This window comes from Aythya ferina (genome assembly GCF_964211825.1).
Source record: "Aythya ferina genome assembly, chromosome: 4".
In the NCBI taxonomy this organism is placed as follows: Eukaryota; Metazoa; Chordata; class Aves; order Anseriformes; family Anatidae; genus Aythya; species Aythya ferina.
In genome coordinates, this window is record NC_140300.1 from 55,324,220 (window position 1) to 55,341,460 (window position 17,241).

The 17,241-nt window shown below is 36.4% G+C and overlaps 1 protein-coding gene across 12 annotated transcripts in view; it reads left to right on the top strand.

The window, feature by feature from the left end:
• Positions 1–17,241, top strand: part of TENM3 (teneurin transmembrane protein 3) — a 1,337,386-nt gene that overhangs the window by 343,678 nt on the left and 976,467 nt on the right. For all 12 annotated transcript variants that reach the window (XM_084518183.1, XM_084518194.1, XM_084518190.1 and 9 more), the window contains exon 4: positions 6,142–6,208. The gene's annotated coding sequence lies outside the window, so the exon portion shown is untranslated. The remainder of the gene's footprint in view (positions 1–6,141; positions 6,209–17,241) is intronic.

The window sequence follows — 17,241 nt, forward strand, 5'->3', positions numbered from 1 at the left end:
TCTATTCTTTTTTCTAAAAGAAGAAAAGAAATGTAATATTTACAGTTAACATATTGAAGAACTAGCAGTTACTGTGGAAAAAGTATTAGCTTTACAGGCTCATGCTCTGCCTATCTTTTGAACACAACAGCTTAGAAATATTAGCTTTTAAAGCTTCTAAAACTTTTTTTTTAAAACTTTTAAACTTTTTTTGACAACCAACAACATCAGTGAAAGGAGAAAGAGGATAACCTCGGTAGTTTTAACTTTAGTTGTATTTCTTAGTGCATATGAAATGTGAAAAGTTCATATTTACTTGTGATCCCTTATCTATCTACAGATCTTCATGTTTACTATATGTTATTGTAGTTAGGCTTTAGTATTTGTTCATTTGGTTCAGTCACCTCTAAGTTAACATTACTGAGCAGAGGCACAAATTAAAGTTAAGAATCTTAAGAATGTGCACATGCACACTTAGTATTGTTTTGATGCAGAACTCATAACACTTGAAGGTCCAAATTCATGTGTACGGGGAAAAATAGGAGTCTGGACATTTTCTCAGAGCAACTGATAGCTTTTTCTTTACATGCAGACTTTTTTATGTGATCAAATTGGTCATTGATATAAATGCTTTCCCACAGCCACAGAGAGCAAACTTTTCATACATGAGCAAAGCTTTCACTTTGACATCTTAGAGAAACCACAGCAAAATAGTTGAAATGTACTTGCTACTTACAGAAGGGTTGTGGCGGTGGTGAGCAATGAAGGCAAGTTGTAAAATTAACAGTACTGGCACCTTCTCAGAGTTTAAACATTGCTGAACTGTGGGTGAAGAGTTACATGTTTCAGAGTATTACACTTACAACTGTACGTAAAAGTGTCATCTAGTGACATTTGTCACTATTTTGAGAGTATTATGTTAAGTAATTACAAAATAGGCCATATGATTATTAGTACAGAGTACCTTGAGTGATTCCTCCATGAAGTTCTAACATCGAGGCTGAACTGAAGCTTTGAGAAAGGATCTAGTCCTCCCTATACCTTAGTCATTCTTTCAGGCCTATTTTTAAGTTCTCTTTGACATCTATGTCTAGACATTAATTCTATAAGTATACCAACAAGATCTAAGAGCCACCTCTAACTATGTTGCTGTTATTTACTCCTTAACCTTCTCTTGATACACAAAACAGCTTGAGCTTCTCTGGGTACATTCTGATGTGTTTTCTAGTCCTTGTGTGCAATTTTAAGTATTACTTCTCAGTTACAGAGTGAGGGCAAAACTTACATGGCACACATTCTGTTGCTTTAATCCTACTTTATTTTAGCTGTGTACATCTTGTAATTGGCCCTTCTGCTGTGTGCAGTCAGTCCCAGGTGAGTACCACTTAGATGCTTTAAAGTCTTGGATTTGTGTGTTTATATATAGCTTAAGGGATTCTTGACTTTGAGTACCTTCTATTTCCTTACGATATAACAAGGCAGCTGTCTGTATGCCATACTCCAACTCTGTAGTACGATCCAAAAACCAAAGTAAATGCATGAAGGCCCAGAACTTTACTGAGGCAGGTAAGCAAGGGAGGCTTTAGCATTGGTTTTCTTTCATTAATATTGTAAGGAATAGTTGCAAATGTTAAAGTTGTATGGTTGGTTTGCTCTCCCATGCACTCACCGCACAGAGCTTGTCAGTGCAGGTGTGTGTAGGCAGAGCTCTATTGTTCCCTGCCACCCCGTTAGCAGGAGAGAGAGTCAAAGCTTACAATTTTGAACAAGTTGAGTTGTTAGATTAATATCAAGTATCTTTTTCTGGGATAAGCATCTTTGGAGGGCGGCTTATTAATAACCCTGTTCAAGGCAATAAACTGATACGTTAAATAAACTGATATAATAAACCAGGTATGCTAAAGTACCAAAGTTTTAATTAATAATTGAATACATTCTTTTACCCTTGGGTCATGCCCCATTTCTAGGTTTAATTGTTCTTATTTTTGTTTTTAAGCATTCATTATTAAATATATGAGCATATATATGGGAAAACTTAGTGAAACCAAAAAATTGTTATAAGTAATGCTAATATTATAAATAATATTATAATATAATAATATTGTTTATATAAATGCGTATTTAAATTCATATTTATAAATGCTAATATTATAAATTATGCCTGTCCTTTGTGAATTCATATGTTGAATTAAATACGCATTTTACTTCACAACAATGGTTATGTTAAATGAAAACTTTGAAGAGAGATGGAGACTGTTTATCTTGTCAGGCATCTCAACCTGTAACAAAGCATCTCATTTTTTAATGATCTAGCAAATGTAGAAACAGCATTCTGAGTTGCATGATCTGGATAAATATGACTGTGTAATACTGGACAAAACTATGTATATGCGGCTTATTTTACATTGTGTTTTTTAATCTGTACAAGAAAGTAAAATGTAACTGCACTTTCGCTATACTTCAGAAAACAAAATGCCTCATAATGCTAGCATTTGAAGTAGACAAAATGGGCTTTCACTTTGGAAGCTATTTCCAGGCTTTCTTATAGCAAAAATGGTAAAAGCATGTGTAGGCTTTAATTTCATTGCTTTATTGCTGAGCAGTTTGAGTTTCATTTATATCACGTAAGCTTAGGCTAGACTTGTGTATTTAGTAGTCAGAAATATTGGAAGTTGAATATGGTTTTCATGACAAGTATAGTTGGCTTTTCTTGGCGTAGTCTGAAGAGATGTGTAAAACATTACAGAAGAATATTTGTAATACCTATCAAAAATACTGGGTAGGTTGCTGTAGTAATTTATGAAAGTGTAATGTAACCACCATTGGTGTTCTTTGTTTTTCTTACAAGTACATGGCATTGGAAGCAGTAGTGGCTCTTAAAAGTTTTCCTATTTGATGATACCTGATTGCCCAGGGATGCCCCATCCCTGGAAGTGTTGAGGGCCAAGTTGGATGGGGCTTTGGGCAACCTAGTAGTGAGGGGTGTTCCTCCCTGTGATGGTGGGGTGGAATTAGAGGATCTTTAAGGCCCCTCCCAACCCAAACCATTCTGTGTTCTACAATTCTGTGGTACGTGTATATGTGTGCTAAAATTAAATTCTGTTTTTCTGATGCTGAAGGTGAGAGGAGATGGTAACATCTAAAAGTTCTGGTTTGCATTTTCTGTAAGCCAGGTGATTCCTGATACAGTTCTCCTGAGAACTCTGAAAGGAAAAGGAGATCAGTGGGAATTCAAACACTGAAAAGTGACTAAGTCAAGATTTTTCTAGATTTAAGATTCTTATGCCTCTTTAGTTATGTTATTGTTGGCTTTAGAAGAGGTCACCATTTTTAATAGTGTTAGTTATAATTTATTTAAGACCTACTGAAAACACATGTGCCTCAAAACAGGCCAGTTTAGTGTTTACTATTTCAGTAAATTGATGCATTTGTACCCTTGACTTTATTCTTTTGTTCAGTACAAGAATTATTTTACTGTACAATCATACATTAGAACTCTAATTACTTACTAACAAACTTCAGTGTGTGTCAAATCTGATATCTTAATTTTTTTCTGATTCTTAAGAGTTTGCAGTTCACTTAATTCTTTTTCGATTTTTCTTCCAACTCTGGAAGCTCAAGATAAATGATGTAACAAGTTTAAAATTAGTCCATCAATTGAAACAAGTTATTAAAAGTACAAAGGACCTATGTTTTTTGATTTGAAAATATTTTAAATATTGTAAAATGCCAATGCTTTCAATAAAGCTTTTCTGGGGAAACTGGATGATTACTCCTATTGCTTCAATACAGAGGAAAAAAAAAGTAAATGAATCTATCATCCCTATGCTAGCAAAGCTAGATCAAGCTGGATGTAGTAAATCATGGGTACAGTTAGATACAATGGTATCTTTCAATGCACCATTGGGTTACCTAAATAAAAACAGACCATCTGAAAATGTTGATCAGTTATTCCTTGTTATATGATTGAATCCTTGGAAATGATATTGTAGTTTCACTGGTTTGTACTTCTGCCACCTGTGCTTAAGTTTCTTATTGGATGGGATACTTCTGAAAACTGTTAAACATTAATTTAGCAAAAATCCTGTTTTATGAGAACTGCTTATTAGAATACAAGCATTAAATGATTCCTGCAAAACCTCCCCTGCTCACTGAGCTCACTGATACTTTCAAATGATGCTAGTTTATTCTACAAACCGATTGCAGAAATCATGAACGAATGAGGATGTTACTGTAACTGTTTACACCTTATTTGAACATTTGCTTTGTAGGTATTCTTGGAGGCCTTTTTGCCTCCATTGCCTACAAAACCACTAAAAGGATGGTGCATCACGCTTTATGATCATTGGCCTTCAGAAAGGCAATGGTCACAAAACTGGAGCACAGAAGGTTCCCTCTGAACATCAGCAAACACTTTTCTCCTGTGTGTGTGGCTGAGCACAGGTTGCCCAGAGAGGCTGTTGTGTCTCCGTGCTTGGAGATCTTCAGAAGCCACCTGGATGAGGTCCTGGGCAAGCACCTCCAGGTGGCCTTGCCTGAGCAGGGGATAGACCAGATGGGCTCTGGAGGGCCCTGCCAGCCTCAGCCATCCTGTGATAACACTAATGACACTAGACTACCAGCTGGAGACTTCTGTTGTCATTTCATGCATCTAATTTCATCTCCCCAGATTTAGACTGTTTGCTGGTATTTTACAGTGGGTTTTTATTTATTTATTTGTTATTGCTGCAGGGTTCAACAAGACCTCCAGTTAACATAAGTATTATTTTTTAATCACAGCATTATCCTGACACTTGTCCAGAGTTCTTCCAGCCTAAGCTTGACTGCATTTATCCCTTTATCTCCTGGTATTTGTGCCCATACATAAAGCCTTTGGATAATTTACTTTTTTTCCCCACATTTTGATCTGCGGACTGTAGGAAATTGAGAGTTCTGTCTCAATTATATTGTTGATACTCCTGCAAATAAGGAATTTCTGTTACCAACATAGCAACAACAACAACAAAAATCTTGGTTTTTGAATTAAATCTCAACTTTTATGTCATGTGTTGTAACATGCTGTTTTTGTTTAAAATAAAACAATTTCACCTTCCTAAGATTAAAACTTGCCTGTGGAGGAAAACTACAACAGTACTTCAGATTAAGATCTGAAGTTTTAGTGGATGTAAATATGTATTTTCTTTGAGAGATCACTTCAGTCAAGAATGATAATATTTATCTATCTTAATATTGTTTTTATAATGATAGAATCTCAATAGTCGAAGGCACATAGATGTGGATTTTTTCATACTCCTTTAGCATGCAGGAAGTCGCATTAAGAATTCAGAGACACTTTACGTGTTAAAAAGTTAACTACTTTCATGGACATTATAGGCCTGACTTTGTCAATGTTTAATACAATTAACATTATTTACTACTTCAATTACTAGAAGTGGGTATTTCTGTGTAAGGAAGGGAAAATACAAGTAGGATTTCCTGTAAGATAAGAAGCAATGTGAAACGTTCCTTGTTTTGCTTTTCCATTTCTTTCTTTCTGCTCTGGCAATACCACTTTTCATGTCAAAATCAGAGTATCTCACTGTAAGAGAACCTGTTGTGCTATTTAATCATTGTCTCTATAAGTAAGAAAAATGGTATTGGCAACGTGGTCAAACTTACGTTTTTCTCTGACCCAAGATACTTCAAAGATCTAATGGAATAAATGAAAGTGGAAATAAAATCAGCTTGGTATCAATGTTTTAAAAAAAAAAAAAAAAAAAAAAAAAAAAAGGAAGAAATCAAATTTGAATTAGAATTATTAGTATTGCCAGTAATGAGAGAATGAGTTTGCATCATAATAATTTGTGTCTATTGCTGGAATGCTAGAGTGAGTTAAGGCTTGTTTTTCATTTCATTAGTTTTTTATTCGTGCACATTCTAGAATTTTTTCCATGGTCCCAAGGTGGCATTTCTTAGCTCATTCTGTGACAGTGTCTCTATTAAGACATAATTTCCACTTGCCCTGCATTTGTGATTCTTAATTCATGGGGAAAAAACGATTCCTAGACATTATTGTGGGTATATTTCTTATTTATGGCATGAAAAGATTCTTATTAGCTGTTGCAATTCAAAGCTTATTCTATATTAAATTAACATATTCATGTTGTTTTGACTTCTTAACAGGCAATAACATCGAATGCGAACTTCAAGCTTTCATTGAGAACATAGATTCTACAGCAAGGAAGTAACAGTAAGTGTTTATGTATGTGTTATGACTTTTTTTTTTTTTATAAAGTTTTCTTTTTAGTAGGAGTCCTCGTGATGTTTAATCTAAGTATATTCTAGAAAGGCAATACAACAGCCAACTATGGCCAATACTGAAATGCTACAAGTAAGTTCTGCATTGGATGGTTCTAATTCAGAATATTTAGTTATGTTTCACAGAAGGAAAAAAATAAAATCTGAGTAAAGGTTTCAATTTAACGTAGTTATTCTCAGTGTTTTCCTTGAATACCATAATTGTTTTTATGAAATTATTCTTATTAAGTTATTAAGGATGATTAGAAATGAAAGTGGAAGCATATCTTAAGCTTTACTATATTTTAATGGGTAACAGGAAACCTGAAAAGAAGAAAATGTCATGTTACAAGCAAAACAAGTGTAAGTGTTCTGGTAGGTTAAAACAGGGCACTAAATTGATAAATGATGAGCTATTTCTAGATTATTGGATTTATGTTTCACAGCCAAGAATTCAAAATCACACTGGACACAATCTGTCATTAATGACCATTTTAATGAACATTGTCTTTGACACTATTTCTCTCAATAGCTACTAACGGTCTTCCTGGAAAACAGCACAATGTGACATTACTATGCAAATAAAGTCTTTTATATCTTTTCTAAATGTATTTTAACCACATACCTGTTGTAAAATGGAATATAAAAGAAAAGGAATACCAGTTGCAGTGTTTATCACCAGGGGATTATTTGGAACTTATATCTTTTATTAGCTTCCAGTTTGGCTTCAGTTTTCATTAGACATTGAACAAGAATTGTTGGAGGGAGACAGGCAGTCTCACACTGAGTAGCAGTGTGTGACACTGCTAGAGGGTGTTTGAGGCTTCAGGACATCATAGCTTGGGGCAATGTCTGGGCAATATCATAGAAGAGTAAGTCCTGTAGTATTTTGAAGGGGTCTGTAACAATCAGTGCCATTACTAAACTGTGTTTTTAAGACTGTTCTTAGTAATTCATTTTTGATTTGTCTACCTCTTTTTTCCTAAAGTCTTCTCTACATGTAAATTATCAAAAACAGCTACAGTAATTCCCCCCTTCCACAAGCTGTGGTACAATGAACTGAGAGGGGAAAAAAAACAACTGTGATTAAGTGTTTGAATACAGAGGTGTACCAAGTATTCTTAAATCAACTTACCTCCAGCAATTTTCGTGTGTATAAATTGGCAGATGCTGGATCAGGTGTTCACCTGTGTTTTAAGTAAAGAAAAAGATAGCCACTTCTGGAGAGAGAGAGAAGAAAACAACACCTGCTTTTAATTATGCATTTTGCAACATGAAAATCTTGGGCTGCTATGGAATGCAGCATTTTAGGAGACAGCTCTATAACCTGATAACTTCCCCCATAATTTCTTTTATTTTTTCCAGAGGTTTGTATTTTTTTCCTTGGTGTTGTGTTTTAATTATTACTAGTGGCCAGTTTTTAAGTCAAGATTGTAAGACCAGTTGTTCTGTGGGTACCTAGCCCCCTGAGCTGGAAGATGGGGACAGGGAGCAGAATGATCTGCTTGAGGATAGGACGGCTCTGCAGAGGGATCTGGATAGGCTGGATGGCAGAGGCCAACTGTATGAGCTTCAACAAAGCCAAGTGCTGGATCCTGCAGTTGGGATTCAACAACCCCATGCAGTGCAACAGGCTGAGGAAAAGTGGCTGGAAAGCTGTTCATCAGAAGGGGACCTGGGGGTATTGGTGAATAGCCAGCTGAATATGATCCAGCAGTGTGTTCAGATGGCCAAAAAGGCCAACAGCTTCCTGGCTTGTGTCAGAAATAGTGGCCAGCAGGACTAAGGAAGTGACTGTCCCCCTGTACTTGGCTCAGGTGAGGCTGCACTTCAAATACTGTGTACAGTTTTGGGCCCCTTGCTATAAGAAGGACATCGAGGTGCTCAAGCGAGTCCAGAGAAGGGCAATAAGGCAGGTAAAGGCCAAAAGGAACAAGTTTTATGAGAGGCAGTTGGGGGGAACTGGCAATATTTCACTTAGAGAAAAGGCTCAAGGGAGACCTTAACACTTTCTACAACTACCTCAAAGGAGGTTGTAGCTGGGTGGGGGTCAGTCTCTGCTTCCAAGCAACAAGTGATGGGACACAAGGAAATGACCTGAAGTTGCATCAGGGAAGGTTTAGGTTGGATATTAGGAAAATTTTCTTCTCTGATGAAAGGGTTGTGGGGCATTGGAACAGGCTGCCCAGGGAAGTGGTTGAGTCACCATCCCTGGAGGTATTCAGAAGATGTGGTACTTAGGGATGTGGTTTAGTGGTAGACTTGGCAATGCTAGGTTAGCATTTGAACTTGTTGATCTCGGAGGTCTTTTCCAACCCACATGACTCTATCATTCTATGATCTTTTGCTGGGTTCTGTATAAATATTTACATAAATGCAAACAGCATCTTTCCTAGTCATTACAAACTGTAATCTTCCTGATGGCACTGCAGTTTCTGTGGAAAAGTTGTACTTACACATCACATCATACTTTTTTTTTTTTTTTTTTTTTTTTTTTTGTGGTATGCTGAGGGTATTTTGTTTTCAACTGATGCTGTTGAAATGAGAATGGTTTGCTGGGGAGTGAGGGGGTTGGTGGCTGGTCAATGGGAACACAATCTTTAAAATAAATCTTAATCCCATTGGGGGAAAGGAGGAGAACTTAAAATATTTGAGTAGAGAAGTTTATCTACTGCAAAGGGAAAGATGGAATTTTCACCAAAAATGCCATTAATTAAAATTAGGTGAACCTTTAATTTTCTCTCTCATCTTCTGTTTTCTTGCATTGGATTTACATGACAAAGTTTTGGTGGTGGGGTGGCTGCAGAGGTGGCCTCTGAGCAGAGCCCAGCAGCTGCCCCATGTCAGATCAGAGCCAGAACCAGGAGGGACCTGCTGCTGGCCAGAGCTGAACCAGGGAGTGATGCTGGGTGGGCCTTTGGGAGAGCAGAGTTAAGGAAGGGGAAAAATCTGCAGGGTAACAGCAGCTGGGAGAGAAGAGCAAAAAAATGTGAGAGAACCAGCATTGCAGAAACATAGGGCAGTACAGCAGGAGGTGCTCCAGGCATGGAGCAGCAGTTCCCCTGCGGCTTGTGGAGAGGCCCCTGGTGGAGCAGGCTGTCCCCCTGCAGCCCAGGGAGCAGACCTCCACGCTGCAGCCCATGGAGTAGCCCCCAGTGGAGCAGGAGGTCTGGGGGAGCTGCCACCTGTGGGGACTTGTGCTGGAGCAGTTTGCTTCTGAAGGATGGATCCTGTTCCCCTGCACTATTACAGAGGAGGAGGTAGAAGAAGGTGGATGGGAGGAAAGTGTTTTTAGTTTGCTTTTAGATCTAACTGTTCTAGTCTGTTAACAATACTAATAAATTACATTAGTCTCCCTAATGCTGAGTCTCTTTTGCCCATGACAGTAAATGATAGGTTATCTCCCTTTCCTCACTCACTAGCTTTTGTTTTTTTTTTTTCTTATTTTCTCCCCCCTGCCCTTCTGAGGAAGGGCAGTGAGAAAGCAGTGTGGTGGTAACAGTGTTAAACCACCACGGTTCTGAAATCCTGGCTATTCTGATTTTTTTTTTTTTTTTTTTCCAGAGGCTACTGTTAATTTATGTATGTACACCTGCCAGTTAATTCTGATTATTTTTCTCCCATCTAGTTATTTAGTAGGTTATCTTTGGTAAAATATGGTAGAAGTTCCCCACTTTGTCAGCTTATCCTAAATATGAAGGGAAGAAGCAATTTCTGTGTAGGATTCTGTTCTTTCTTTTTAACAGAGATTTGATTGCCAATTAGAAAGTATGAAGATTGTTATTTCAGGTATGGAGAACAAACATGTACGAATATCAGGGTGTTGTGTTTCCCTCTTCATTTTGTCTCTACTGTACTAGGAAACTGGATAATCTACAAGTTCGCTTCTACAGAAGGCCAGTGCCTTCAGTTCTGCAGAGTCACTCATCTATTTATAATGCTTGCTCAGTCCCAAAACCCCCCTTGTTGCAGGTAGGCCCCTGAAACGCAGGTCCTTGAAGGGAATGTTGCCACATTTAAGCCAAACTTTGTAAATTAAGGCAAATTAAATCATTTTGGAGACACGACTTTTATTTCACTTTAAGATGTAAAATAATTAATGTACTCTAATTCACATACATGAGACTTTTTGTACTAGGCTCATGGTGTGTGGGTTGTTTTTTTCTACCTTTTTTTTTTTTTTTTTTTTTGCATAAAAGAAGCATTGTTAGCATGGAATCAAAACGATGATGATAGTCTGAGAGACATGCTTTCAAGGGTAACTTTCACAAATGAGGGTCATAACTAAAAGCTCTTCAACTAGCACTGAACACATTAAACTGGAAGAACAAACAAAAAGCTTGTGTTGGCAGATCAAAGAAAATGAAGGCATAAAAGATACTCTTAGAAGATCAGTTGGCCTAAATATCAGAATTGTAGTATTATCTTTTCTGTCTTATTCTCTTCTGTTTTACCACTTTCATGTATACCTTGATTATTTTAGCCACTGGTATCGTTTCCTTCAAAAAGTTGCTCATTTCTGACTGGAATTTAATGGGCTAGTAAGTGTTCAAGCCTACAAGAAGAGACTTATTCCCTTGTTTGAGAATAAGGCGTTATCAGTCTTAGGGGAATTAATCGAGTTCATATTCTAATGGAAATGATTTTTTTTATCTGATTCTCTTCTATTTTGTTCAGTTAAGTCTAAAAAGGTAAACCAAATAGTGATGATTGCATCTAGAATATATAAAAAGCATGGGTGGCATTTGTGTGTGTGTACATATATGAACATTGACAGCTGTAGGAAGCGAAATAATATCTTCTTGTTTACCAGTAGTGTATTTGTAAAGTTCACTGGTAATATGTAACTCACATGATCAGTAACTAAAGAGGTTTGCAGTTTTGTGCTTCTAGACTAGATGATGACTGAAGACTGAATCTGAACTGTCAACCCATAGGCAATTACTTGCCTCCTTTTTTTCTTTTTATTTACTTATTAATTTTTTTGAAGGTTTTCTTTCAAACAGTGTGAATTAGAGACTGGATGAATTGTTGCTGTAGTATTTCATTCTTTCATAAGTCCCTGTCTCTTTTCGTTTAACTGAAAACAGGCTTAATATGTAAGAAAAATAGTCCATTGCATGAGAACTTCTGAGTGAAGTAAAAGGCTATCTTTATCTCTGATAATTATACATGTTTAATTATCCATACAATTGGCGTTCTGCACGTGGCTTGGTGCAGATGCAAGCCCCCTCATTAGGTACAAGTGTCCTCTCTAATGGGGTTGTCTTAAGCTTTGGTTATTACAGCTGCCCTTCTGGTCACACAGGAGACAAAGAGTAAGGCTTCAGGTTTATAAAGTGCTGCTGAGATACTGCATGTCTAGGTCCTGACTAAAGTTGAGCAGACTCTAATTCTTCTAGGAAGGGAACCTATTAATTAGGACAAAATGAGCTGTTCCTTTATGGGAAAACTGTGTCAAATACACTGATGTGCAACATCATTTAGTTGGCTCTTTTTTCTTGGAAGAAGGTAGAGCTAAGCCACTGCAGAACTTCTTTATAGCAATTAAAAAATCGCCAGAGTTTTAGCAGAGGTAACAACAGGAAGAAAAAGAACTTTTCTTTATACTAGGTATTTAAAAATAAAATTGTATTTTGAATGTTTTGCTCATATCTTCATATATTAAGTGACTTGCTGTTATAAATGAACTCATTCTGCTCTAGCATAAAATACTGTCCTCTTCTAGTCATAGAAATGAACACTGGATAAATCAGTAGGAATTTTAAAAAGGTATTGTTTTGTGGAGAGCTATGTGTTGTACCAGAAAAGCTACTATTGGCTGCAAAATTGAATGGGATGTGAATTGTATTGCACTCAAAACATTAACTATAAAAAGTGAAATTAACATCAATTTCTACTTCCATTACCCTGTGCTGATTAGCATAATAAACTTTGCCTTAAGAACTCTGAGGTAAGAAACACATAAAAATCATTTCTTGCTCAGGAAAGGGTCTAGATGGAAATGGCTGGTTGCTGGGAAAGCAGTGAGGGAGGGATGATGTATTTTCTTATGTTCTTACACTCTTCCCTGACCTTTAGCAGGGGCCACATTTGGGGGGAAAAGCTGCTGGGCAAGGCAGTCCTTTGATATATTTACTGCATATGAATATCACCCCACTGTTTTAAATAATAATAATAATAATTCTGCTATAGTAAAAATACATTTTAATTGCTGTTTCCGTTGTGAAGTTCTTTGATATAAAATAGCAATTATGGGAATGATGCTATGTTTCTTTATGTCTCAGTTGTCATTTCTCTGCTATTAGTGACGATGTTGAGTTAAATTAGGAGATTTTGATCTTTCAAAATCATCTGACAGTGCTTTCCCTCAAGCATACCAATAGGTGTTTGCAGAACAGTCTGTTTTTTCCCTTTTTCTAAGGCCTGAATATTTTTGGGTCCCTACTCTGGTGGAGTGTGCTTCACATCCTAGTACAGAAGGTTTTTTTATTTTTTTAACGGATCAAATGGATAGATAAGCTTATTAAACTGGGACACCAAAAAAGCTAGCTGACTGCACATTGTGTAGTGCAGAACAGTAGGAGGGCGGTACAAAAGTGGCTTTGGCTGGAGAGCTGAGCACTTATTCTGTTCAGTGGACTTAACTTCACTAAGAAGCATCAGTTACAGTCACTTGCAGTCACTAGAGGCTGATTGGCTCAACATAGGGACATTTTCAAAACTACTTACAACTTTCTCCACTGTTAGTAACAGGAAATACTGCTTATGTAGCATACAAATGTGTGGGATTGCCTTGTTCAGTGTGTAGCATAATAATTTTAAAGCTAAGCTCAGCAGATATCCAATATGCAGTTCCAATGATTAGTATTACATATAGCATATTTCAAAATAAATCAGTATAATGCAGTATCAGCATTTCAAAGAGTCCACTTGATTACTAGGGCCACAGAGGGGAGAATAAAGTGTGGAGAAGGTAATTAGAATGACCTTACATTACCAAGCTGGTGAGTGGTACTGGATCGTTGTCCAGAAGCAATGAAGTTTTTCCATAAGATGTTGCTTATCAACAGCATATGCATACAGATATCAATGACAGTTAATGTGAATACCTACACATGAATATAAATAACAAACCAAGTACTGCTTAAGTTTTTCAAAAGCATTACTGATTTAGCTGAGCTATTCACTTCTTATTTTTTATAGCTTTAAGCTTCTGGCACACTAAAACTGTTTTTAGAATATTCCTTAATTACTAGTATGTTAATAAGGCTTATTTATTTGGGGAAATTAGGCAGTCTGCCTGCTCTAGCAGTTAATGGCTAGGTTTGGAGTTACATTACATTAACTTGTGTTTCATTGTTGAATGGTTTTGTGTTTGTTTTATAAATGGTTTGTAACTTTCTGTAACCCGAAAACTTCAACAGAGGTAGCACTAGATGCTAAGTCATCTTTAAAGTTGACTATTTCTTAATGTACATAATCTACAAATGCTTGTTTGCTTTTTAATTTGCATTTTATTTTTAGAGTTAGGGAAATTAAGTAAAATAAATGTCTTAGGGCAGCTATTGGAAAAATAGACCATGAAATGCTGACTTGTAAAGTATCTGTAGAGGAACAGAAATTCTAGTTGAGCACTGAGAATGGCGTTCTTTTTCTGACATTGACTTCTTTGCAACAGTAGTAAACTAGTGTGAACTAACTGTTAGTCTGTCTATTCCAAATATGCCAGGTTGTCTATAAGCAGCCTGTGGACATGTATCTTTAACTTCTGAGGCTGCATAATTCACAGTGAGGCTATATCAATGTCAAGAACATGAACTTATTTACTAATTGTGTCAGACCTCATAGTTTTAGCATTACCAATCAAGCTGATCCAGAAGCACTTTGTGGATTAGGATGACTATTTTTTCTTATTATTTACTTTAAATTCTGCTTACTGTTACGTATTGACTCAATTTAGAATATGTTAATCTCTCCAATAATTGTTTGTTTGTTTGAAATGTCTTCATATAAATTTAGACAAGATATTTGTCTAAATTAAAATTGATACAACTGCTGTGAACTTCTTCAAGGGTATGGGTTTTTGAAAAATTAGACCTTCCTGTAGAATAGGTTAAATGGACAAAATTTCCAGTTTTTGTTACTTTCTCTTCAGGCTAGTGGATTAATGTTAAGCCACTTATTACCTGTATTTCATAGACTTGGGGGAAATGAGATATCAGATATCAATTCTTCGTATATGCTTTCAGATACCAATTCTTCGTATATGCTTTTATGGTACAGCTGTCTACTTTATTGCCTTGACCTTTCAGTATTTCGTATGTTGACTAGTAAACCACTTCTTTCTGATGGTTTAGTAGGGCTGTAAGGATGGAGAACAACTTAATGGCTGAGCAGTCAAAAGATAAAGATATGGATGAAGATCAAAGGCACAAACAGTCTAATACACAAGATATATCAGACATAAAGATTTTGATATTTCATTCTAGTGAAGTTATAATAGAGAACAATAAAATATTTCCCTTTTGAGTCTCAGGATTTAAGTGTATGACAACATTTTCTTGTTCTCATTGTGATCTTCAAAATATGAGTCATTGAAAAAGAAGCATGTAATTGCAAAAAAGAAATACTCATAAGCAAATCTTTCTGTACCCAATAATTTTAAAAAATTACCTGAGTGGAAAACTGCTCACAGACTCTCAAAGTATTTCGACACAAAGCTACAGGAGTTATCAAGAACCAAAAACTTCTTCAGCTTTGCAGAATGAAGAGCTACTTGCCAGGCAGAGGGATGTGTTCTCAGTAGACAAAATGTTGCTAAGGGTGGATTTTTCACCTCAAGTATATGGAATTCTATAGAGGATTAATGTAAAAAGCTGATAATTGGATCAGTGCTAACTGTTTCAATGCTTACCAGAATAAGACAGTAAAGTAGAAAGATTTCGTTACAGAGGATTTGATTGTCTGAGGATGACATTGGATTTTAACATCCTAGTTTCAACAAGCCCCACTAGGGGAATTAAAAAAACAAACAAGGAAGTACTACAGGCATGAAGAAATAGGTTAAATTGGGAGCCTAGTGAAATACATGAGGTTCCTGTGATTTCACCCTATGAGCTGGTACAGTGTACAGGAGAGTGAAAAGATTAGCAAACTACCTACCATTTATTTTTTCTTTTAAATAGTTAATGAGAAAATGCTTAATTTTGACAGTGATCTGGATTTTATTCTGAATAACATGTTCACCTGGGATTTATCATCCAGCTTAAAAGATTTAAAGGCTAACAGGAGGATAAATAAATAGGGGGGGAAAAAAAATATAAAATTAAATGAGTCTCTTTCAGGGAAAGCAAAAAGTGATGTATGGATATTTATTTTTTACTATTACAAGTTACATTACCCATCCACTGACGATCCTCTCTTTCATTTATCTAAGTGATCAGTTTAAGTGTTGCATGAAAAAATTGATCATTTGTACATCTTTGATCTAAAACCTATTTATGAGGAGACTGACACAACTCAGCAGATGGAGGTCTGATCATAGCTGTCAAGACATAGACTTGGAAGTGAATAGAGTAACCTAACCTAACTCCTTTCTTATGGTAAACAAGATGGCATGATTCAGACAGGCAGTGAATGTATAGGTAAAAAATAAAATAAAATAAAAAATCTGAGGAAAACAGTAGAATCTGAAGGGCTCACTCCTATTAGTGGTTATCATCTCTTAACTGGACGTGTTCTTGTTTGTTTGGTTTTTTTATTCAAGCTGGTGTTGTCCAGTACTAGTTATTTAATCCGTTTAGATTATCACAGAGGCTCACTGAGCAAAACTGTTTCAATTGCTTCGGCTGTCTTGAACCCTGCTGTTGAAACATTCCCAAATGGGATCTCTGTTTTCTGATCTCTTGTTGGGCATTACAAAAACGCTGAATATTTGGATTCTTGCAAGGAGTAGTGGATCAGCTCTGAGGTTAGTGATGGAAGGAACATACATCAGAGCAGATAGATTTGATTTAGTTAATTAGATTTTGCAGAGCATATATGCACAAAAATATTTCTGCAGAATGACAAATTCCTTTTTTCTTCAGTGCATGTACACTTCTAGTTTTACTCAGAACTAGAAAACCTACAGAAGCTCTTCGTTTCCACTTTATATAAATGTGTGTTTTCTTTAAAGCTGAACTGGAAAGCCAAGTGGCTGAAACATGAATTAGGGTTCTTTAAAAGCATTTAAAAATGTCTAGACTGTGACATTTCTACTACGTAAAGAAGCTATAATAGGGATGTAGGTGGTATTTGGCATGAGTCAAGTTGAAAAATTGAATACCTGCACCTGTAAGGAGCTATAGCTTCTTTCTGAAGGCTATAAGGAATATAAGAGGAACTTTGGGGGGGGGGGGGGGGGGGCGGAAGTGTTTTGAAAAAGCATTTTACTGAAGCAATTTTACATGTGTAAAGAATTACAGCATTAAAGCAGAGGATGTAATTTCCCTTCAAGAAATTGATTATTCTGTTCTCTGGCCACAGCCTTCTCATGTCTAGAGATGGGTAACATAGTCTTGCAGCCTGGTCAGTTTGCAGTAAGTAGAAATAAGGATAGTTTTATTCACATGCTTTTTCATAGGGTATCAGCTCCATCACTGGTTGTGTTCATCACCATTCAGAATTTAATGAAGTCTTTTGGTTTCTCCAGCTTTTTATTCCTGAGGTGGCCTCAGACTGCAGATTACTCCAATAGTGGGTATCTCAACAAGCAAAGAACCTCAAAGGCTTTCACTTCCACCTTGCGGCTTTCAGCCGTGCAGCAGCTGTGTTACTTGAGAGCTACTGGAATTTACGGAAGGGCAGTCTTTTTTATTATAGTGACTGCCATAACTGGAAATATGAAATAGAAAAGTTTGCATGAAGGGAAAAAGTATTTCTGATTGAGTTAGAAAGACGTTCAGAGTTTGTGTATTATGAAGCCAAAGCAGACCATCTCGT